Source organism: Onychomys torridus, chromosome 23, assembly GCF_903995425.1.
Source record: "Onychomys torridus chromosome 23, mOncTor1.1, whole genome shotgun sequence".
NCBI lineage: Eukaryota > Metazoa > Chordata > Mammalia > Rodentia > Cricetidae > Onychomys > Onychomys torridus.
In genome coordinates, this window is record NC_050465.1 from 24,832,520 (window position 1) to 24,857,711 (window position 25,192).

A 25,192-nucleotide genomic window follows, 5' to 3' on the forward strand; every position below is an offset into this window, starting at 1 on the left:
GTGTATCATTGCTTCAAACCCGCCAATAATCTTTAATAATTGTTCTTTTAATGTTTTTTTTATGAGTTTAAGTTCCATGAGGACTGCTGTGTCTTGTTGGCTAGAAAATGCTTAGTATACTAGTAATAAAAAGTGAAATAGTTGTGTTCTTTAATGTCCCTTCAATCTCTTTAAAAATCCTGTAGAAATTAAGTGGATTTTAGAAGTTTTGTTTGAGTCACTGACTTCTATTGGCCACTTCTGTGAATATCTAATTATTTGAACAAACAAAAGCTCCCAAGAGTAAACTTAAATTGGGTAGAATTATATTAAACTGGGACAGAACATGTTCCCAAAGAGCATTAGTCCATTCCCGGTACTTTATTACAGATGAGCAAGTTGAGGCTTAAAGGAACCAAATGACTCAGCCACCATCACTCAAACCAACTCCTAAAATGTTGACACCAGGGTCAGGAGCACCTGCTAATACCAGCTACATGTCTCTTCACTTGTGTAACACCACACACCACTTAGACTCAAAAGTCAAATCTTAGCTTGAATCATGTGGACAATTTTTTCCTTCCCTGCCTCTATTAAAATTCCAGAGGGAAACCCCACTTTGTGTGGCTGCTGAAAAACTGTCAACCTTTGGACGGCAGAACTCAAGAAAGGAGATTGACATGATATAGTCGAGTAGCTCCAGTTTGTGTTTGTGTGTGTGTGCACACGGATGCATGTGTCCATGTGCACATGCACTCATGTGTGGATGCCAAAGGTCAACATCAGGTGTCTTTCTCACTTGCTGTCTATCGTGGGTGTTTTTGAGACAAGATCTCTTACTGTAGCTGGTTGATTCTGCTAGAGTTATTGTCCAACACGCCCCAGGAATCCTCATGTCTCTACTCACCCAGCATTGAGATGACTTATGCACAGCTGTCCTGGTGTTATGAGATAGGTCTGTGGTATTGAATTCATATCCACACACTTGCTCAGCAAATATGACCAACTGAGCAATCTCCTCAGTAATTTTCAATTAAAAAAAATCAGATGATCCACAGCCAAACATTAGGTAGAGCTAAGGGAACCCTGCAGAAGACAGGAGGAAGGGTGGTAGAAACCAGAGGAGTCTAGGACATCAGAAGATGACCCACTGGATCAATAAGCAGGGCCCATAGGGACTCACAGAGACTGAACTGACAGTCATGGAGCACTAAGTCTTCAGTATAAATGTTACGGTTGTGAGCTTGGGGTTTTTGTGGGATTTCTAACAATGGGAGTGGGGATGTTTCTGACTTTTTTTTTTTTTGCCTGCCTTTGAGACCCTTTTTCTCACGCTGGGTTGGCTCATCCATCCTTGATAGGAGGGTTTGTGCCTAGTCTTGTATCTTGTTGGACCGTGTTCAGGTGATATACCTAGGCGGCCTGCTCCTTTCTGAAAGGAAGTGGAGAAGTGGTGAATCTGAGTCGGGAGGGGTGACTAGGAGAGGAGGAGGGAGAGGAGGCTGCAGTCAGGATGCATTGTGTGAGAAAGGGGTAAATAAAAAGGAAAAAAGGAGGGAGAAAGAATATATGATTGTTGGAGTCATCTTCCAAGGGCCCGCTTGTGAGAATTAGGTTTCATACCAGATAGGAGGCCCCAAAGCTTTGTTGAATTACAAAAATAGTTTCTTGGATTTGGAGGGCAGGAGTGTGCCATAAGTAGATAGTGAAAGCCTGCCGAAGTTTATTTTGGACGAATGAATACGCTCTAGAGAGCTGTGTACAATGGTCACTATAGTTGATAATAACACATGGTTCACTTGAAAACCATTAAAGAGAGTAGATGGTAGTTAAAAATTTCTTAATTAATTAATTAATGTGCATATGTGACCTTTGGAGATTGCCCATCTTGCATGGATTCATTCTCTCCTTCCACTGTGTCAGTCTTGGCAATCAAACTCAGGCCATCAGACTCAGCAGTAAGGCACCTTTACACCCGCAGAGCCATCTCCCTGGAGCAGCAGAGCAGAGCCTAATGTCCTTTATTGTGAGTATATGAACTATGAGTCGGTGGATGTCTTCATTAGCTTGATTGCGATACTTTGATCACGTTCTATACAGCAAACACACTTTTAAAACTTCAAAGTATCAAGTTTATTTCAATATCTAGTTTCACCTTCTTGTCTTTTTCAGTTTGAAGTGTAATCATATTGTTTTTCTCCTTCTCTTTCCCTCTACTCTCTTGGCTGGTCCACTCTTAAATGGGAGCGATTAGTAATTTTTTAATTTTAAAAGTCATATTTGTATATTTATTTTCTTTCTATGTATGTGTATGTGTGTCTACTCTTGCTACGATGCATGCATAGAGGTCAGAAGACAACTTTTGGGAATCAGTTCTCTCATTCCATCATGATGGTCTGGGGGATTGAACTAAGATGGTCATGCTTAGTGGCTAGTGCTTTTAAATTCTGAGACCTGTCCCAAGCCCTAGACAATTTTTCTGATGAAATTCATCATTAGGAATGGGAAATATTATTAATTTAGCAAGTATTAAATACTGACAGAAGATAAAGTTGTTGACTCATGTGCTTATGGAAATAATTTTTCAAGTAAAATGTTCTGGTTATATAACTTAATTGAAGGAAATATCTTCTAGCTATTGATTTCCAATTATAACACATTCTCAGTTTTGATGTAATTTAACATTTCATCTTATTACTGCTGTGTCCAGCATAATTTTCCAAAGTTTTGATAAGCTCTATCACTTAGAAATTATGACTTTACTTTTGCTCCTCAAAAATTGCTTTAAAAGCGGGCTGGAGAATGCTCAGTAGTTAGTGCTTCATACCACTCCAGAGGTTTGAAGCTCCATCCTCAGCACCCACATTAGGCTCTCTCAGTGGCCTGTTATAGGAGCTCCAGGAGATTTGACACTCTCTTCTGGGCTCCAGAGGCTTCTGCATACATCTGACATACAGATGTGGGCACATTGCATGATGTGCACACACACACACACACACACACACACACACATTCTAAAAAAAAGCGTTCTTTAAAATACATTTGTTTTTTAAATTACTGCATTGTGATGCTGTGATGATCCTACTGAATTCAGAAAGCCATCAAAGCACACACTTGTCTCAGTCCAAACTCTGTATCTCTCACTGAATTTCTAAACAGTTAGAATGGCCATTCTGAAACCATGACTAAGGCACTTTGTCTTAATCCCTTATCTGAAACAAAAAAGAAGCCCACAGCATTGAAAGCAGAAGAACAGTAGCTTTAGGTGTTCTTAACATACTCTGCTGCCCTTTTGCCTGCATTCCACCCTTCCTTACATCTATCTACTATTGCCCTTTCTTGATCCCTTTTTTAAATGTTACAGTATGCCTACACATACATGTGTTTACATATGTACATGTACAATGATAGTGTAGGATTCACACAGGAGGGACAACATATGAGGTTTAGGCCACCTCACTTAATTTATTTTGAGGCCATCAATTTTTCTGAAAATTTCATTTTCTTTACATCTGAATATTAGTCGACGTTGTGTATGTATCACATTTTCATTAACCATTCATCTGTTGGTGGACATGTAGCTTAGTTCCATTTCTTTGCTGTTGTAAATACAGTAGCAATGAGTAGTATGAAAATCTCTATGGTAGGCTAGAGTGTAGGATGTCAACACTGATAAAGCTAAATAATGGTTCTGAAACAAAAGTGGTTTCTACAAAATTAGAGAATTCTGTGTTAAGTATATATATTTCGCTTTTTTACTTAACCTAAGAATAACTTGTGTTATTGGGCACTGCTATCAACTATAAATCACAGTATTACTATTCTAAGGAAGCAGAGGTGTTCATTGGTACAAATGTTGTTTTATGTAGTAGGTGATTTTCTACACAAAGACAATAAGAGAACACATTATGACATTTGTTTACAATGTCTCAATTGTTAACAGTCTCATCTCACAGGCTAAATGAACAAACGCAGAAAACAGTTAGCTAGCTACTAGTTGTCAGACATCACTTTGCTTGAAGCAGAATGCTGTTGATTCAAGACAAAAACAATGATGATTTTAAACATTTATTAATGTGATTACCTCCTTTAAGCCAAGGCAACATTTCATCCAGATGGGGACAGTTCTGACTTGCACATTCTTTGTTTCCCTTTTCCAGAAGAGACTTCCATTCTTAAAGTATTATTTGAATAAAGTTCATATCAAAATAATTTTCCCCAACATAATTGTTTAATTTAGGTACATAGGCTGCAAATGATGGAGTCAGATAAAAAAAATGTTAGTACAGTAGATGCTAATTCATAACAGCTATCAACAGACTCCAATAAATATTGATTCACAAGCCTAAAATTTACTGTAGTCTGAGTTTACAACAAGCATGATTCTCCCATATGGTCAGATTTCCAGCACAATGAATAGGTCATACTATAAGGAATCCAAAGAAGAAATTTTAGTGAGCCCTTCCAAGATGCCTTTAAAATGCATCTTATTAATTTGGTTCTTTGTATATATATATACATAATGCATTCTCTGTGTTTCTGGGCCAGCCAGATATCTCAGTGAATAAATCGATTTCTGTACAGGCTGAGGACGTCAGTTTGATCCTGGAACCCACATAAAATTGGAAGGAGAGAACTGTCTTCACAAAGTTGTCCTCTGGATCACCCCCCCCCCCAGCACACATCATAAACCACACAATAATAATAAATAGCATTAAAATTAAAACATGTATTCTGCTTACTATAACCCATCCCCCTTTCTATTTCCCTCCCATTCTTAATACCCATCCAAAAGTCCCTTCTGTGCATTTCATGTCTTGTTTTTGGTACTCACCAAGTTTAACCAGGATTTTCTTGGTGACCATGAATTTGGAAATTTTCATTGAGTATACAGCTGAAGACCGTGACTGACCCTCTTCAGAATCTATCACTGCTAATAGTTCAGCAGGGAGAGGGCAGGGCCCCAAGAGCCCTCAGAATTCACAAATGGCTATTGACAGGCTCACTCTTGTGAGGTCACTGCCACGGTGAGCTCGTGACTGCACTAGCTGGGCCAGGCTCACATCATGGCATTTCATATAGTTCTTCTCTCTATTTTAGGGTTCTTAAATTATCTCCTCTTCTCTCTTCTGTGATGTTCTCTGAGTCTCAGAGTGGGGTGGGGTAAAAAATGTCCTGTTCATGGCTGAGTAGTCAATTGTCCCCACTGTTCATTGCAATGACAAGCTTCTGTGATTAAAACAGAGAGTAGCATCTGTCTATATGGCTAGAAATAAACATTTCGGAGATAGTTTGGAATCATGATAAGATGAATTGATCCATTTTTTAATTTTTATTTTGTTACCATGATTTATGGGAGGGACACATATATGTGGATGTCCATGGAGGCCAGAAGAGGGTAACAAATCTGGAACTGGTGTTATAGGTAGTTGTGAACTTCCTAATGTAGATGCTAGGAGTCAAACTTAGGTTTTCTGGAAAAGCAGCTAGCACAAGTGGTTAACTTAACCACTTACATGATACATATTAAAACATTGTAACACTTCCATGTATGCTAGTGATAGGAAAGCACAGCATCTCAACAAATTAATAAACATAGCATCCATCTGCAGATAGAACATCATGAACAATGCCCAGGACTTCTTTACATCCAAACCTCAGGGCCCTCTCAAGGACATCATGATCTATCCTAAACTTTATGATCATTCTTTAAATATTTTGTATTTGTGTTGATGTTTTCTTTATTTGTAAGTCCTCTGTTGCCCGTGTTTGGGGTAAGTGCTGCTTATGTTTGAACTTTCTTAAAATACCAAAATGTATTCTGAAAAAAAAAATGTATTCTGAGACTTGCTTTCCTCCTGTAACTGTATGCTTTGATATCAGTGTGTGGTGGTGCGTATGCGACTACATTTAAGTGGTCTACCTATAGCAGCCTAAGATACACAATGCTTTTCATCTATTCTCTCATTTTTGTATGTTGGTTTGAAAGTTTCTTCTTTATTTTTCCTAGTAATGATCAGACTGCCACATGCATTCTTCTACATATTTCATGACATACTGTATGTGCAGGAGACTGGGCTGTGGAGAGTGCTAGATTCAGAAGACAGTGACTACATGTTTCATGAATTGACTGTGCCAATTTCAACTCTAAAGGGTACAGTCTGAGTTTCTAGTGTTCTAAGTGCTTGCCAACACTGAGTGTCACCAGCCCTCTTAATTTTTGCCTATCTGGTGTACTGACACTGATATTCAAATATTGTGTTGTGATTTAGGGAATAAGATATCCACTTACAATGCTATATGAAGATATAAAAATCAGGATATTGTATTCACTTTAGGCAAAATAATTACAAAAAAACCCAACACATTTACATGCAGAAAGCCCAATGCTTTTTTGTAACTAGAGTGGTGTTTTTACACATTCAGCGTGATGGTTGTTGCTGAATTCTGCAATAACACCTTCATGCTCATCACTAATTAATGATAATCTTGAATTAATTAAATGAAGTCCAATTTATGCATAGCTATTGATTTTTTTCCCTGCCATTTTACCTCAGTCTACAAGAGAATACAGAGAGATGGAAATGACTCCGTGTGTCTGTATAAATGACTCAGAATGAAATCATTTAGTGACCTGAATGGATGATGCTAAGAAGGTTGATAGAAACAGCAGTGCTGTAACTCCTAGAACTGTTGTGAGATTTTTTTTAACTCCATATTAAAAGGGGAAGGTGACATTATTGCATCAAAACCCATTGGGGCAGAAAACAACCTATAATGCCTATTAGCACCATTAAATGTCGTCAGCCAAACAGAGCCATGGTGCTTTCCAGCTAGCCCCCTGAAACATATTTTAATTGTAAAACTCTCACAACAGTTTGACTGATACAAGGAAGGCTACTTTGCTTTGCAAATAAGTTACTAGAGTTAGAGGTTTGGCTAAGTGCTGGGAAGCTTGCCTAGCATGCTCAAGGCCCTGGGTTTGAGCCTCAACATCACTAAGTAAATAAATAAGTAAATAAACAAATATATTACATAAAGATGTAGCTTGTTGAGGAGGATAGATTAGCACATTTGGACAAGTAGAACATGTTTTAGTTAAAACCTAATAAGCACCTAAAAATGGAAAATTAATATCCATATCCCCCTGTGATCACCAATCTGATTATCTCACATTCAAGTTAGACCATAAAAATCATTTTGTCTTATGAAGCTATGTTGCAAAGAGATACTGAGCATTGACATAATGGGGTTGCTTCAAACTTTATCATTCTGATAAAGACATCAAGCTGTCAATGATCAGTTATTGGAGGGGGATAGGGTTTGGGAACCAGTTGATTTTAATATCTACTTGGGGATCAGTATTTCTCCTCTAACATAACTCCAACCTGTGCTTCGCTGACGCATCTCAAAGCAATTGATGAAAGTAGTTGCTGGTTTTTTGTTTTGTTTTGTTTTGTCTGAACATAGACCCACCCTGCTCCCACAGGTTAGATTCTGTCCTCTTCATGGCATCAAAAGGCAGAATCTAGACTTCAAGCTGTGAGCATTGGAAGTAGCCAAGGAGAATTATGAATGGTCCCTGAAGAGGTGTTTACCAACCCAAGGTTTCTCTGTCTACTCTCTGAAGCCCAACAGAAGGTCTGAGGTAATTTGGGGTTCCAAACACCCATTTAATTTATGCTACTGGAGTTTTAGTGTCAAGATGTGATGTTCACATTCATTGTTGTCAAAGTGCCCCTCTGGCTCCCATCTTTTATTGCATAATTCCCCTCAACTCCAACTTCTCCCAAGGTGGAATCAACCCATCTGCTTGTTGCTCTGTCCCCGTTTATTCTTCATTTCCTCTGCGTGTGGCTTTGCCCAATGTGATATCGCCGGCTCGGAAAGGCAGTCTCTCTGCTTCATTTGGTTAATTAATCTCCGACTGTGTCTGTGGCTCACCTTGTACTTATGTTTACAGGCTGATAAAACTCTGAAACTTTCTTGCCGAGTTTTCCTTTCATTTTCATACAGCACTCCCAGCGAACAGCAAAATACAAAATGTGGTATGATAAGTCATTCAATTACTACTAATGTAAAAACCTCTAACACCCCCAACATCAAAGGTTCATCATCTTATCTCAATATTGGTTTGTTATTAATTTCTTGTGCTTATTACAAAACTCAATATATTTCCCCTTTCATTGTTATTTGTCTCCACCCTGGTGACTGTTCTTTTCTGTTCTATAAGGTGCCCCATCCCATTTGATCGGTTTTATATAATTTCATATCCAATTGAGGAGATAAGTTATTAGCAAAAGGAAAATGATAATTTAATAATATTTCTCATTTACTGGTGTTCTGTTTTGTTCTAGGCAGGTGATTCCTTGATAATGGCATTATGTTTGTTACCATTTAATCCTCACAGTAAAGCTATGATAGAATAATGTTTGTGTCCCCTTTTTATAGGTACCAATACCAAAACACTGAGTTTTTAAAGATCAGATCAGAAGTAGCTTGTGGAATGAGTAGAGAGATGATACAGACATGTGAGTCTGGCTTAAGATTTAGCATTCTTTCTTTCCCTTCTGTTTTGAGACAAGGTCTCACTATTTAGCCCAGGATAGCCACAAACTCACTATTCATGCCTCACTCTTCTGAATATTGGGATTTCCTGAATCTCGCCACACCTGGTTCAGTCCCAGCATTCTTGTTTTTTTGAAGTCAGCATGATGCAAATTTTTTTCTCTTGAAATCCTGTGTCACTACAACAGTTCTTCTAAATGAATAAATCTGTTTCTTGGTACAAGGGCATGGGCAGAACATCGTAACGAACGAAAAGGAAGAAAAAATAACACAGTTGACATTTTAAAAGGGCTTTTGCATTTTATACACAGAACATGAAAAAGATAGGACTTACAGATTGCTTATCAAAACTACAGTGGAAAGACCTCTTCATACAGAATGTCTTGTCCTATGGTGGCCTCACACCAAGCCCAATTGATTTCCTACATGCATTGAAAGTGTGAGGATAGGATTGGGGAAACAGATTTATGAAACAGAATCATTCTGGGGCATGTGAGATATACTTAGTCTCATGGTTCTGCAGGTAGCAAGACACTCTGATTTCCTACATGCATTGAAAGTGTGAGGATAGGATTGGGGAAACAGATTTATGAAACAGAATCATTCTGGGGCATGTGAGATATACTTAGTCTCATGGTTCTGCAGGTAGCAAGACACTCAAGAGAAGCCCTTCTAGGAGAATTTCTACCTTTTGTCTTTGTAGCTTCCTAGGAACGTCCTTTTCTGCTATTGCTTATAACTTGAAGGGAATTCGGCCTTACTTGCTTTGTGGGAAAAATATGTAGTCAATGCAAATCACTAAGCAGCTGGGGGTCAGAGGAAGTTATACAGGTATCTATGATGTAGAGACTTGCTATTACAGCAGGAGAAAAGGCCGATCCAATTAGATGGCACCAGAGGGACACTAATAGGGGATTTATGGGAGCAGCTGTGAAACCTTTGTATAGTTTTGCTAGATTTTGCAGGGAGCAAGGTAAGATGTAGGGTAATATTGATGCTTTCTGCCCTCTCCAGTCTGTCTTGTTCAAGTTCCATGAAGGTCATGGTCATGTTTGATTTTGTCACTCCTGGGTCACCAGCCTCGAGCACAATGCCTAGCCTCTAGCAGATGTTCAGTAGATATAGGGGTGTATAAATCCAAACATGTCTGGGGAACAAGGGAATTCCAATTAGTGCAGACATTATAAAAAATGGAAATCTTTCGAGATATTAAGAACAAAACTACCATAGTGCTCCGCCATCCCACTTCTGGGTGTATACCCAAGGGAATACAAGTGTCACAGTAAAGAGACAGCTGCAGGCTTGTGTTTATTGTGGGGTTATTTACAAGATAATATATTATGAAAACATGATATGCACAATTCTTTTTCAGCAACAAAATGTAGCTGTTGTCCCTTTGACAACTATATGAACAGAGAGGACATGACATTCAGTAAAACAAGCCAGACACTATAGGGCAAGTCCTATGAGATCTGGGTTTTTTTAAGTTTTTTTTTTTTTTAAGCTGAGGATCAAATCCAGGGCCTTGCGCTTGCTAGACGAGCATTCTACCACTGAGCTAAACCCCCAACCCGAGAGCTTATTCATGTTTTTAGATCATGAAATCTAAAGGCTTCACCTCTCACAAAAGTTGAGAGTAGTAGAATGGTGGTTTTGGGAGAAGGATAGTGAGACGGGATGATGATGGGACGTTGGGCATAGGCTATAAAGTTAAATACAGAGGAAATACGTTTTGGTGGTGAATAGCACAATAGGGTAATCCAGATATCAATAACATGGTAAATTTCAAAGCAGACAGAGAGAGGATTTAAAGTGTTTTACCACAAGGAAATATTAAGTCCTTCCAGCCCCTGTAGATATATTTTAGTTTCCCTGACTTGAATCACATGCCAACACTGTACTTCACACCATACATTTCTACATTTATTATACATCAATTTTAAGATGAAAACTAAAGGGAGATTTTTTTTTTCATTTTTTTGAAAGCAATACAATATGTCCGTCTGTCTCTGAACAGTCCAGCTAGTATCTCTGGAGAGGTTGTATTCCGTGGTTGGTGGGGCTGTAATTTAGTGTGCCCTGTCACATTGTGCCATCAAACCAGACCCTGGGAAATGGATCTGACATCTTCCTGCACCTCAGCATCACTTCAGCTTTGGCCCCAGTAAGCACATGAGTTCCATTAGTCACCAGTGTCCAACTTCAGTATGGTGTGGCCAGAATAAACAGTTTTATAATTGGATTTCAAAAGCTAATCTGCAGTGTGTTATTTTGGTCTATGAGTCATCTAAGCTCTTGTGGTGATCATTTGTGGAAGCATTTTCTAAAAACTTAGTATTCTGATGGTTTTCAAATACTTTGTCAACTTTGAACTTGCAGAAATAACTGTGAAAGGTTAAAGCGTACCCGTCAAACTGCAGCTTGCCTTGAAGTACATAGCTGTTTTATTTCTCTGGAATTTTGTGTAGAATTTGGAATGCACTGGATAGTAGAGATGCATTGAGGTAAAAAAAAAATAAATGTTTTAGATGTAAAAGAAGTCTCTTCCAATGGAACAAACAATAGCGGTGAGTGTTATATGTGTGCAGCTCAAGGAATCTAGCAATACATTTGTTTTGTGCATTGAGGTGCAAATTTAATGAGTTTTACCATCGTCAATATTTGTACCTTCCTCCTTTCTGCAGACATTAACAAAGGAAATACCATTTCTAGTAATAAATATTTAAGCAAACTATTCTTTTTTTCATATTGCAATTTGTGATGATAACTCCACATTTTCCAATATGCAGTGAATTGAATAAGATTCCCACTGGGGAAAGTTGGCTGAGTATATGGTTACAGTCTGAAGGCATCCCCAGATGGTTTGGACAACAAAATGCAGTTGTAAGAGAAGGCAGTATAAATTACCATTTTCATCCTTCAAAATAATAACATTCCTTTGATTTCAGCAACTATGGTCATCTTGTGTCATCTTCCCATTGGAGGTACATTTTACAAACATATATTAACATCCTTTTTGTTTCATTCTAAAAGAACAAAAAAGATGGCATCTCAGTCATAAAACATAAGATAATAATTCTGGAAAATACTCTTTGATATCCAAGCTTTATCCAAACTTGGATGAGAAATTTAGGATCCTGAGATTTGGGTCCCTTAAACATTGTCAGCACAGTTGTTTAATTAAGTCAAAAGTTAGAAAGCAGACAAAGGCTGTTTAGATGTTTTACCACCAAGGATCATACCACATTGTCTACAGACCCTCCAAACAACTAGTAAAGTCTGTTGACTTCAGATTCTCACTTCCACAGTCCCAGGCCTTAGTGAGATTTTAGCCTGACCACATCTGACCTCTTTCTCTCATACCCTCAGGATTCTGTACGTGTACCACCTTTTTGGGTAGGTCTTTGGATTGGAACCTTTAAGCTTCTTAAGAAGAGATGAAATTGAAACCATTGTCTCACACTTATATTCTTCATTAGAAGAGAGTCCTTCTATGGGCTCATTCTCTGAATGACCAAAGTTGGAATAAATATATCTGAGATTTTTAAAATTCTGGTATTGGAATAGATTTATGTTTTTTTTATAAACATCAATTTGGCCAAATTCTGTTTGATAATTTATGATGACTGGAAAAAGTTGAAAATTATAATTGACAACATTTTGGGGATCATTAATTTAATTTGTTGCAAAATTCCTTGCCCATAGTTGTCTAGCTTTCCCAGAGTGAAGTAACAAAATTTTAACATCATATGAATTTCATACTTGGTAGATTAATTGAGCACTGTTTCTCACCCTATTATGAATGCAAAGTTTCTGCTTCTGAAGTTCCCGTTATTCATTTTATGATGAGCCACATAAAATTCTCTATAAAGCTTTAGGAGGACATTCTTTGATTAATCAATTTTCCAGGTGAGGAAGCAAATACCACTGGAAGTGAATATTTATTGCTTTCAGCAGAACTAGTGGATCACATTTAATGGTAGCAAAATGCAGTTTCATGATTTTGTTTTTTTAGGTTTGAGCTATAAAATGTACTGTGTATTGGTAGTGTATAAAACACCATAATTTTATGACTAAAATATAAATCAAATTAAATGCTGAAATACTTTGTAGAAAAGAACAGCACTAATCGTGCTGCTTAATACAATTAGATCTCTTCCAAAAACAGTTAGGTTTCATAATTTATGCATATAGTTTAACTCTGTAGATGTGGCTCATCCACAGTCCTGTTTATCAGGCACACTTCATTTACTTTTAAGTGCCTTCCAGGCTGTGTTTACAGTTACAGACTAGCTTTTCCTTAAATAATGAGTGTTTATTACACTCAGTGATTAAAGAATATTTTACTTAGTTGCCAAAATATAAATAACTAATGCTAATATTAATGTTTCTACATAAATGTTTTACATGGATTTGTATCTGGACTTTGTAATGTTTTAAGTCACAAATGTTTAATCTTTTTTTCATACTCATTTTGATGTATTTCCATACAATTTTCCTCTTTATCTCAACAGAAAATAATTGACTGGTAACTTAGAACCAACTGTAAAATTTTGAGGATTGTACGTATATTGAAGGAAAACTTACTGTGTTTGACAAACAGATGTAGGTTTTACTCTCATAAGAGTATTTCAAATAAGGTCACTGAAGAAAAATTCAAAATCAAGGACAAAATCAAGCTTTGGTGATCCTACAAATATTAGACTCTAAGCCAGTTCCCCAGATTATTTTAGATACATTACATTTCTGCCCTTAAACATGACCATAGCATGTATAGTATTTTATAATTTATTTTAATGTTATTATGAATCCTTTTATAGGGTGATAAACATGAAATTATGTTCCCAAGTTGGAATTATATCCTTGAGGGTATTGGGGTTTGTGTGTGTAATCTCAGAACTATTTAAACATCTATTATTAGTTTGATCCTGACTTTCTTTTCAAACATAAAAAGAGTGATGGACATATCCACACATTCACATATGAATCAAACCTTTGTTTGTTTGTTTGTTTGTTTTTTGTTTTGTTTTGTTTTGTTTTTGAGACAGGCTTTCACCGTGTAGCTTTGTGCCTTTTCTGGGTCTCGCTCTGTAAACCAGGCTGGCCTCGAACTCACTGAGATCCACCTGGCTCTGCCTCTCAAGTTCTGGGATTAAAGGTGTGCACCACCACCACCACCATCACCCGGCATAAATCAAGTCTTGCTTGCAATAGAGTGCTAAAGTTGTATTTGAAATATTTAATGCCATAAACACAATTTTAGGCTTTTGTTTGACTTTGCAAGATCATTATAGTGCAAAGCATGTTAAGTGCAAACAGTATGTGGGATACCTTTCTGCCTCTAGACTAACTAACAATGACTTAAACATTTTAACTTTCAGACAGAGTGCCTTTAGTTGGCAGAATGGTGACCATGCAGAAGATCTATCTAGATTCTGACATTCTCATCCATCAGTGTCACCCAAGACCACACATGTGTGGCCATCACCTTATATGACAAAGCTAATGATCAAGAGAAGAGGAATTTATAATGAATTATTCTAGATTATCTGTGTGTTAGCTAAGTGCTAGCATCTTTCCTTCTAGAGAAACAACAACAACAATAATAAAATTTGATACATGGATAAGAAGGCCCAGTGAGGATGGGAGTGGGGATAAAGAGGCAGAAACTATGGGAAGAGATAGGCAGGAAGATGGGAACAGACACCATAATACAAGGAATGCTGAGGACCATCAGCAACTGAGAAGGGAAAGGAATGGAATCTTACCTGGAGACTTCCAAGTGAGGGTGGCCTTGTTAATACCTTTATTTTTAATGTCTATCCTCCAGAGTCAATTTATGTAGTTTAAGTCACCAAATTTATGGTGGAGCATTATGCTTGCCTAAGGAAATCATTAGAGAGATATAGAGATCTTGAGATTTTTAAGAGATGCAGTTACACCCATTATCTTGCTTTCTACGATCACCTGCAGTCTGAAAATGTTAAATAGAAAATTCCAGAAATAACTCGTGAGTTTTAAATTGTGAGTCACTGTGAATAGTGATGAAGTCTTGCACCACCTGCTCTACCCACCTGGGGCATGATTCATTTCAGTTCAGCGTGTCCACTCTGTATAAGCTGCCCCCTTGTCAGTAGCCACTTATGTTATTGGATAGATTGATATTTGATGGTCTGGTGTTCAACCAATCCTTCTTTTACTTAATAAATGGACCATGATACAACAGTAATGAGTCTGGCAATTTTAAAAGCAGTACCATGCTATAATTATACTATTTCATTATGTCTGATTTATGTTAGACTCTACCATAGCATTTTTTGGGGGAAACATAGTCTATGTAAGGTTTGGTACTATCAGAAGTTTCATGAAGCCACTAGGGATCTGAGGACAGATCTCCCATGGATAAGGCAGGGAGACAGGGACTAGACTATGGTATATAATAGTTCAAAGGGAAAAAACTGAACCATAATTTTGCTAATTATCAGTACCAGTCAGGTTTGGTGGCATAGGCCTATTTCACAAGGATTTGGAGATTTGGGGGAGAAGGATCAGAAATTCAACATCAGCCTAGGCAATGTAACAATACCCTATACAAAACAAAGAGTAGAAACAAAGATACCAGGGATCGGTTATTGGTAGAATGTTAGGCTAGCATGTGTGAGACTCTACAAAAATTAACCCATAAATAAAGCCAAACAGTAGCACCTATTCAAGAATCCCTCTTGCTCTTTAATATGCGTCTGGTTCTTTCACCATGCTCAGCTCAAATCCCAGAGCTTTGAGTCACAACACAGGCTTTGTCTTCATGTGAGCTTATGCAAGGCTTCATATGTGACCAGACACTGATAGACTTAACATTCATTTCTTCCTAACATCCCACAGCTAGGATACAGACTCATACAGTTACTTCCTGGATAGGTCAAGAGTATTAGCATATCAAATCAAATCTATCTATGACACTTTTAGATAAAGATACTTTTACTCTTTCCATGAGATTTTTTTTCTCTCCATTTCATAGGTGAGTAAGGGAATAAACTATATTTTTATCATTTTAAAATGTTAAGGGTTTTCCTATGTCACAATGTATCCTGTGTTGACAATTGTTCCTTGTACAGTTGAAAAGATTGTACATTTCCCCTCTTAATTGAGGTGTATTTTCCAAACCATAATGTGTCAAGATTGGTTGTCCTGGTTAGCCTGGACTTTGAACTTGACACAGGTGAGAGTCAGTTTGAAAAACTGAGGCGTTGCCTGGATCAGGTTGGTCTTTTGGCATGTCTGTAAGGGATTTTCTTGATTACTAATTGGTGTAGAAGAATCCAGCCCACCATGGATGTTGCCATTCTTTGGGCAAGTGGTCCTGGGCCGTCTAAGGAAATCTAACTAAGCATAAACTATCAAGTAGAACTTCTCCGTGGTTTCTGCTAGAATGCCTGACCCCACTTTCCCCAATGATGGAATCAGTGTCAGCTGGAAGGGCAACAAATTAACCCTTTCCTCCCCAGGATGATTTTGGTCAGTATGTTTTTATCGCATTGACAGAGAGCAAACCAGGTTACTGGTTAGTGGCACAGGGCAGGTCTATGTGCTTATGGGTGTGCTGTAAACATGATCTGCCAGTTTCTTATAAAAGCGTACATTTTTTTCTAATATCCATAGGAACTTAGGATGGTTGTGTTTTCTCAAAGAATCAGTCTTTGAAATCATACTGCCCTTTTTTATCATTAATAATATTTCTTCTTCCAAGCCTGCTTTACTGCTAATAGCCCCTTGACTGCAGCCGGGGCTCTTGGGGTTTGTGCTTCCATAGTATATCCTCCCGGCCTTTTACTTTTAATCAACCTCTGTTTTTTATAGTGTACTTTTTTTTGACAAGGTGCATTAGGATTATGATTTTTTTTTATTTTAAAAATTACCTATCATCACCACCACCACCATCATCTGTGTGTGTATGTGTGCAGGGTGTGTATGTGGAGGTACATGTGATATGAAGTCAGTTATTCAAGAGAAATTATAACAAAAATTAATTTTAGCTTGTGTTCGTTATCTTAGGATTTATTGCTCTGAGAAAACACCACGACCAAAGTGACTTGAAGAGAAAAGATTTACTTTGATCTTACAACTCCCATCACTGAGGGAAGTCAGGGTAGGAATTCAAGGCAGGAACCCAGAAGCAGGAACTGGTGCAAACGCCATGAGGGAACACTGCTTACTGGCTTGCTTCCCAAGGTTTGCCCAGCTGGCTTTCTTATAGAACCCTCACCAAATGCACAGAAATGGCACTGCTCCCAGTGAGATGGGCACTCCCACATCAACAAGCAATCAAGAAAATGTACCATTAGTTTGTCCACAGGCCATTTGATAGAGGCATTTTCTCAATTGGAGTTCTTTTTCCCAGGTAATGCTAGCTTGTGTCAAGTTGTGTTAAGATAAACCAACTAGGACCTTCATGGATTCCATTTCCCTGTCATTGATTTCTTTGCATATGATCAAGTTTCTGTGTTCTATCATGTCCTTTCTCCCTGAAAATTTTCCTTATCATTTCTTATAGATTAAGACTGCAGTGAGTTATCTCTGTTTTTCCCTTGAGAAATATTTTTGTACTTTCAAAAGACATTTTCACCAGATACAGAATTCTGGCTTAAAAATTTTTACTTCACCATTGTCTCATGGCTACCAATCTTGTGCCATTATTCCTTATCCCTGTGCATGTAAGTTATCTTTTTCTCTAAGTGCCTGCATAGTTTTCTCTTTGTCTTTTATTTTCATCAGTTGAATATGGTATACCTAATGATTTTATTTGTGAGTTTTTTTCTACCTTTATTACAACTGACCATGAATTGTAGTAAATGATTCATCTACAATACAACCCAAGTGATGCATCTACAACAAAATCCAGATGATGCATCTATAACACAACCAAGATGATGCATCTACAACACAGCCCAAATGATGCATTACAGCATGTCATAGATGGTGTATCTACAACACAACCCAGATGATGCATCCACAGAACAACCCAAGTGATGCATCCACAACACAACCCCAACACCTAAGGTGCAGAAAACATGGAATAGGGTGTGGAAATATTCTAAGAGTCAGAGGACCAGGTCAGGTGCTGGGAGAGTGTGTCTTCTATTTGCTTTTTATTGTACAAAGTGATCCCCGAGTCCTCTGAACATGAAGTTCAGTGTGTGTCTTTAATTTGGGGAAGATCTTAGCTATTCTTCACATCTGTGTTCTGCCCTTTAACCCATTCTCTTTAGGGATTCCAGTTACAATGTGAAATGATTAGATCTTCTCCCAGAACTCTTGGATGCCCTCTGGTGTCTTCACACATTTCCTTCTGTATTTCCAGTTACTAGTTTCTGCTAGGGTGTCTTTCTTTCACTGTGTTGAGTCTGCAAATGAACCTGTTGAAGGATCCTTCTTCCATATTACATTTTTTTCATTAAATTCTAGAAATTTCATTTGATCCTTACCTGCTTACTCTTTTCTGCTGTACTTTCCAATCTGATTTTGTAAGTCATCACTTTTCTCTACTGATCCTTCGGTATACTAATTATTAGTTATTTTAATTTTTCTGTGAGGTAGTTCCAACATCAGTGTCATCATTGATCTGATTCTGTGGATTTTTTTTTTTGTCTATGTTTGGTGGCTGTCATCTTCTCCTCATTGTTTGAGGTTCTTTTTTTTTTTAAATCTCATTATGTCTCATGATTTTTCTATTGTCAAATATTAGACACAGAGAATAATCCAATGAGAGGCTGAGATAAAGAATTTTAAGACCTAGGAGTGGTCATGCCTCTCCTTATGTTAAACACTTACTGTAGGGTTTCCAGTAAATCTGATTAAAGTTGGGTTAGGTGTAATTTTTTGCGGGGGATTAGTTTTCAGTTACTGTGATATGATCGCCCTTAGTCTAGCATAGACTTCAAAATCTTTTTGAGCTACTTTGTGTTTAAGATTGGTATAGGTTATAGAAGTGTTTTAATTTTGTTTCCTTTGAATGTCTGTTCTCAGCATGAGGTTTTTCCTTTGCCCTGAACTTTGGATTCCTTCAACATACAGTCTTTCACATTCCTTTCCAATGGGAAGATGTCAGCATGGCAACATGGAGGGGTCGTGGTCAGATGTGCTGTGCTACTCTTAGGTAGCTGCATGGTTAGGCAGACACTATGTCCTAATTTTGGGGATTTGACTTTTTGTTTCTGATTTTGCCTCCTCCTCATCTTATTACCAAGCCCAGGATGTCTCCCCGCCTTCACCCAGAGGGTTTTGCTTGCTGTTTATCTCCTTTGGTCTTGTTCATCATATGCTCTCAGCTACCATGTGTTTTCTCTAGCTCCCCAGTGTGATGGTGTTAGCTGCCCTTCTACCCACTTTTCCTTCTGTAGGACGTTTCTGGCAGTCTTCTACCCCTGCAGTCTCTCACGGATTGGCATCCTTTGTGGCACCTTAAATTCTTTTTCAACAATCCTGTTAGCTTCTGGCAAGATCACCTGAGAGCACTGTCTAAGAGATGTGGAGTCCTCCAATATCTTGGATCCCTAGGAAGTTCACCCAAGCCCTATCACTCTAGGCCTTCATCCTAGCTGGTCTGTTCTTAGTGGTGTCTGGTTGTGGAAGTCTAGAGGAAAATATTGCTCACCATGATCTCATGTAGGAGGAATGAGAAAAACAGCAGGAGAAGTGGAGCTAGTAAGTGGCTGAACCAACATTGGAACCTAGGTCTGCCTGGCCATGTACGTCCTGGTACTTGGTTCATGACAGGTTCTTGGTAGGCTCGAAGTTTGGTAAGATACAAGCACTTTTCCTGAGCATGTAGTATGTGTAGCATTGATTGCTGTAAGGATGTTTGGAATATCACATTGTGTGCTGGCTAGTTTTATGTCAATTTGACACAAGCTAGAACACTGGGAAGAGTAACTCTGAATTAAGAAAACCTTCATAATATTTTGTATAGGAAAATCTCTATGGCAGTTTCTTAATTAGTGATTGATGTGTGGAGACTCAGGGTATGGGGGTAGGGGTTGTGCCACCCCTGGGCAAGTGGTTCTAGATGGTCTAAGAAAGTAGGCTAAACAAACCATGGGGAACAAGCTAGTAAGCAGTGTCTCTCTATGGCTTCTGCTTTTCCTCCTCCAGGTCCCTGCCCTGAGTCCCTGCCCTGGCTTCCCTGTGATAGACTTATAGCATAATATGAATTAAACCCTTCACTCTCCAAGTTGTTTTCAGTCTTGATCTTTTAGCACAGCAATAGAAAGCTAAGACACATTGTCTAGAAAGTTAATTCATGACACCTTTGGCATTCAAAATAGAGCTAATTAGGTCTATACCTATAGGCAAGTTATATTTACTTCTAAGTGTTTCAAAGACATTAATTAATCAAGCCTGTTGCACACTTCTTGAAGTGAACATTGTGTGCCCTATAAATATCTTCCAGTCAAGTTTTTACTTGAAATAAAAGGTTATTGGTATCCTCGGCCAAGCCCCAGGTGGAGCTCCAGGAGTCCAATTGTCGAGAAAGAGGAGGGACTGTAAGAGTGTGAATTGTTGAGACCAAGATTAGAAAAGCACAGGGACATATAGCCAAACAAATGGAAGCACATGAATTATGAACCAAAGGCTGAGGAGCCCCCAGCTGGATCAGGACCTCTGGACAAGTGAGACAAGTGGAATACCTTGAACTGTTTGGGAGGCACCCAGGCAGTGGGACCAGGACCTGTCCTTAGTGCATGAGCTGGCTGTTTGGAACCTTAGGCTTATACAGGCACACTTTGCTCAGCCTGGAAGGAGGGGACTGGACCTGCCTGTACTGAATCCACCAGGTTGAATTGAATCCCCAGGGGAGTCTTGGCCCTGGAGGAGATGGGAATGGAGGGGAGGGGCTGGTGGAAGGTGGGGGGGGGGGCGGGAGGGGGGAGGACATGGGAACCCATGGCTGATGTGTAAAATTAAAACACTAATATAATAAATAAAAAAGGAGAAAAAAGGTTATTGGTATCAATGTGTATTTTTAAAGTTTTTATAAATAAGAGGAATTCAAAGTTTAAAGTCTATTTTTGGTAAAACTGGGTAATTTTGGTCTTCTTTTTAAATGTATTAATGGCTCCTTACTGTCTTACCTTGGCATAAGCTCTTCTGTGGAAGCTGGAGCCACTATAATCTATCCACAAAGGACACACAGCCATGGCATAGGGCAGTAGATAGTGATAGTACAGACAATAATGTATTATGTGGTGTGCATGTAATCTTTATATCTCCCTAAAGGCCATTGCACCTTTGTGGAATTTCATGATATATTCATCTGTCACTACACATTTAGGTTCTGAAGCATAAAATATCCTCTAGCTGGAATACTTGGCAAGGTACAAGGGCCAAGGCTTGAATATTGTAATGTGTTTACTCAACATTATAAATGTAACGGATAGGGCTACATGTTTATGTTTTGTAGAGAGTGTGTAAAGTGATTAAATCAGAGAGAGAAAGAAAAAGAATAGACAAGTTTCATGGAATTGAAACTAAATCACTTCTTGGGAACCCAACAATATGTCACCATGCAAGTGTCAGGCTATAAATAGTTACCCTTTCATTGAACTTTGCTGTATTTAAGTGTGTTCTGTGCTTTTTACTGACATTAGCTATTCTTCATAGTTACAATATGAAAGAAGCGGTAAGCCCATTAGACAGATGGAAACACCAAGGTTTATAGTGATTACAAAAACAGAGCTTCAGGGGCTAGAGAGATGGCTCAGTGGTTACAAACACTTTCTGCTCCTGCAGAAGACCCAGGTTTAGTTTAGGATGCAAGGTTATTAAATGATAGTGACTAATTATCAGCATACACTAACTGTACACAATGATGAGTTTCCTAAACCCAATTACAAACATACAATGTAACTTGGTCATGCTCACCCCCAAACCTCATCTTCTGTGCCTATCTTCTTCCTTCCTTTGGTCCTTTTCGTTTCCTATCACCCCATCTGCTTTCATGTCACAGAGTTAATAAGCGACAACTTATTTTTTGAGTCTCTATCAGACAAAATGTAAAATGTGTCCCTTTTACAGCCTGCCAGGCTGATTTCTGCATAGGCAGAAAATGATTGAACCGGAAATACTTTAAAATTTTTGTTCTTGGAAACTTGAATGAAATTCATTGCTAAAAGGCAATTCAGTATGCCAGATTATGTCCTGATTAGCTTTGTAAATCTCCTACCTGATTTTATTGCAAGCAAACGTTCCTGTAAAAATTTTCATTTTTGAACCCGTATTTTATGAGGCAGGCAATAAAAATAGCTTTCAGTATTACAAATAGTGTAATATTTTATTGCTTATATTTTATAAAACATTGCATAACATGATATTTGCTAAATCACCATGACTCCCTTAACTTATGAATGCTAATTAGTAAAGCTTTCCAAAACATGGCACTGTGACTTTAGTAGAACTTTCTGTTCCCATACTGTTTGTGTATCTCATTTGTCAAAGCCGAATCATATATTATCCACATCCCTGTGCTGAGCAGGAAGGTTTCATGACACTTGGCACCCGAGTTAAGATGCCTTTGAAAACTATTCATTGGCTATAGGTTATCCTTCTAATCTCAGAAGACATGTGTAAACATCTATTCTTGGCCAGAAGCAAGAGGCATGGGAAGTGTGTTTTTGGATTGACTTGATATTGTAAACATTATTTTTTTTCCCTATAATATCACAAAACACCCTTAGAATAAGTATCATCTCCCTTACTGTAGAAATGAAGAAGTATGAATTAAAATGAAAAGCAATCTGGGCCAACTGATGTTGTTTACTCAAAATTCATGTATAAAAGTGACAGTATTTTATAGCTTGTGTTTATTTGACACTGTGATACTACATATTATTGAAAGAAAATGTAGTATTTACTTATCAGGATTCCTGCAACAGAGTCAGTATTTGTCATAATAATTGTATTTATATATAATGTAATAATATATAATATATAATCCTGTATACTCCTATCAAAATAATATGTTTATGTTATTTTTATTTTAGTTAAAATATAATTACATCATTTCTTCCTTTTCTTTTACTTTCTTTATATCTCCTGTGTCCTGTACTTCCAAACCATCTCTTAATCCTCCCTAACTCTAGCTCAAACCCATTGTCTTTCTTTCTTTATTATTACACACACACACACACAAATAAATAAATAAATAAATAAATAAATAAATAAATAAATAAACAAACACAGCATGCTGAGACTACTTAGTGTTGCTTGTGTGGACATGGTTTGCTGGCTGGTCATTTAGATTGGATACCAGTTATGAGTTTCATCTCTGGCAGCCTAATCTACCCTCTCTCTCAGGTCGGTTGCCTATGGCTTTTGTGTAGGAGTAGGGCCTTGTGAGAGATCTCCCCTTCCCCTTTCCACATTAGCATGTGTTTTGGAGTTTCCTTGTCCAAGTCTTGTTTAGGCAGACTTCATTGCTAGGAGACACACTCTCATACCAGACATCTAGGTCCTCTGTCTCTTACAGTCTTCCTGCTCAGTCTTCCATGATGTTCTCTTGAGACATAGGTGCAGAAGTTGTGTTGAGATGTATCCATCTGGACTGGACATTCCATGATGAGCTGTTCTCTGTATTTTGACCAATTGTGTGTCTCTGCGATGGCTTCTATCTGCTGCAATGGGAGGTTGCTTTGATGAAGGGTGACAGCTAAACACATCAGGTAAAGAAAGCTCATGAACCAGGTAACATTTATTTTTGTGAATAAAATAAAACATACAAGTTCATATAAAATTTCAACGCAGTTTCAAGAACACATTCCTTACACAATTTTAGTATCTCATATTTTTAGAATTAATCAATGTATTATGAATGATTATATATACTATCCAAAGATCACCTTGGGTTCTTTAAAAGCATTTTTATTAATCTAAACATTTGTATGTAATACTCTTTTTTTTCATTCATACTAGAGACAAACAACATCAAAAAATAAACCCTAAGGAAATGATTGAATTTAGTAAGATTTACACAAGGATCAGTATCTGAGTCCCACTCTGAACACAGTCTGTGGGGTTCAGAGCTCAGGAATAGAAGGTGGTAACTCATACTCATATCCATGAGCCATGTCACATTGGAAGTGAAGTCACCTCTGAATCATAGGGAAGATTATGAGATACAAAACTTATTTTCTTGACCCATATGATAAATAAATGCAGTAACACCATAATTGTAAGTTTGATGGATTTCTAGGCGATTGTATCTCTGTCAGTCTCATCCATATAAGAAATAAAATATCACTTTTCAAAAAGCTTTCTTACCCTCTCATTCAAGAAATTATCTTCTTATAAAGGAAAGCTCTCCTTAAACCTAACCTATATTTTATTTCTGTCTGCATTCAGACTTCAGTGCAAAGAGACTATAAGTGTTCTTTTGTTTTGACTCAGATCGGCTTCCCTAGACCTGATACCTCAGTGGTGGGTGACACCCAGGAAGGCTACTAGGAAACATTCTCTTGGTGTATCCTATGTTGAAAGAGTGAGGAAAGGTGGTTTCATCAACAGAAAAAGTTGAATTGAGATACAGTTGTTTCATAGGCCACTTACAATCCCATTTAGAATTCTAGAATTCTGTGGCCCATGTGGACAAGCAAGCCAGACACTGCCCATTTCATCATTGAGAGAGAAATCATGGCCTAGAATTTATCTCCCACTGTAGCTCACCTGCTTGGTCACCAGGATCCCTATGCTGATTAACTATTTTCTACTTCATTATAACTTTTAAACTTCAATCAGTCTCTTGGTCAAACTAGCATATTTCAATTGGTGACATGTGATAGGACCCATGACTCTATATAGTTACATACCCTATCTCATAGATCCTTTGATAAAGGCAGTGCCCTAGTCAAAATGTGTTGTACAGCCCACAGGTCTCTGAGCTGTAAATGACCCAAAAGCCTCCTTCCTGAGGACTAGTTTTTATGATACCAGAAGGCACCATGCAAGCTTCCAAAGGAGGTAGATAAGTCCTACCCAACTGTGACACCTATGAATCGCAACAATGACGATCACGGAACGATAACCCTGGGGGTGTAGTTGTGGCATGCATACCTTGGCAGTGACCAATATATCTCTAATTGGACTTAAGATTGCTCAAGAGGAGAGAAGCCATGCCTAATTCTATGAAACTAGCCAACCACATGGGGATATTAAAGTCATGGTTCTTGGAGGAGAACCTACACCACTTCACTAAACCAGCATTACCCCTAAATACATTCTAATTAGTTGTCCATATAACCACAGAGAAGTGTAGTCCTCACTCCTCATTAAGGGAACTTCTCTTTGCAAAAGATGGAGACTATTACAGAAAACAACAACCAGTCAAAATTCAGAGTGTGGAGCCCAGTCCCAATGGCTACATCTACAATACAAGTGTGAGAGGAGGCAGAAAGATTGTAAGAGGGGATTTACTCTGAGATTGTGCCTGCTTGAAATGTCAAACACTGTAATGATAAAGTCTCATCACAATGACTGCCTAAACATGAGCCAGGGACAATAGCAATGGTCTTTCTAGTGTGGATGGAGGAATGCCCAGGAGGCTCTGGCTATACACAAAGAAATATATAAGCAAGTAGGAATGCTAAGAGCAAGAGAA

At 38.1% G+C, this 25,192-nt stretch overlaps 1 protein-coding gene across 8 annotated transcripts in view; it reads left to right on the forward strand.

The window, feature by feature from the left end:
* The window catches only part of Dlgap1 (DLG associated protein 1), an 826,029-nt gene that overhangs the window by 23,515 nt on the left and 777,322 nt on the right, over nt 1-25,192 (forward strand). Inside the window, exon 2 of one of the 8 annotated variants that reach the window (XM_036172827.1) lies at nt 7,469-7,627. The exons of the other annotated variants lie outside the window; for them this stretch is intronic. The gene's annotated coding sequence lies outside the window, so the exon portion shown is untranslated. The remainder of the gene's footprint in view (nt 1-7,468; nt 7,628-25,192) is intronic. 8 annotated transcript variants of the gene reach the window in all.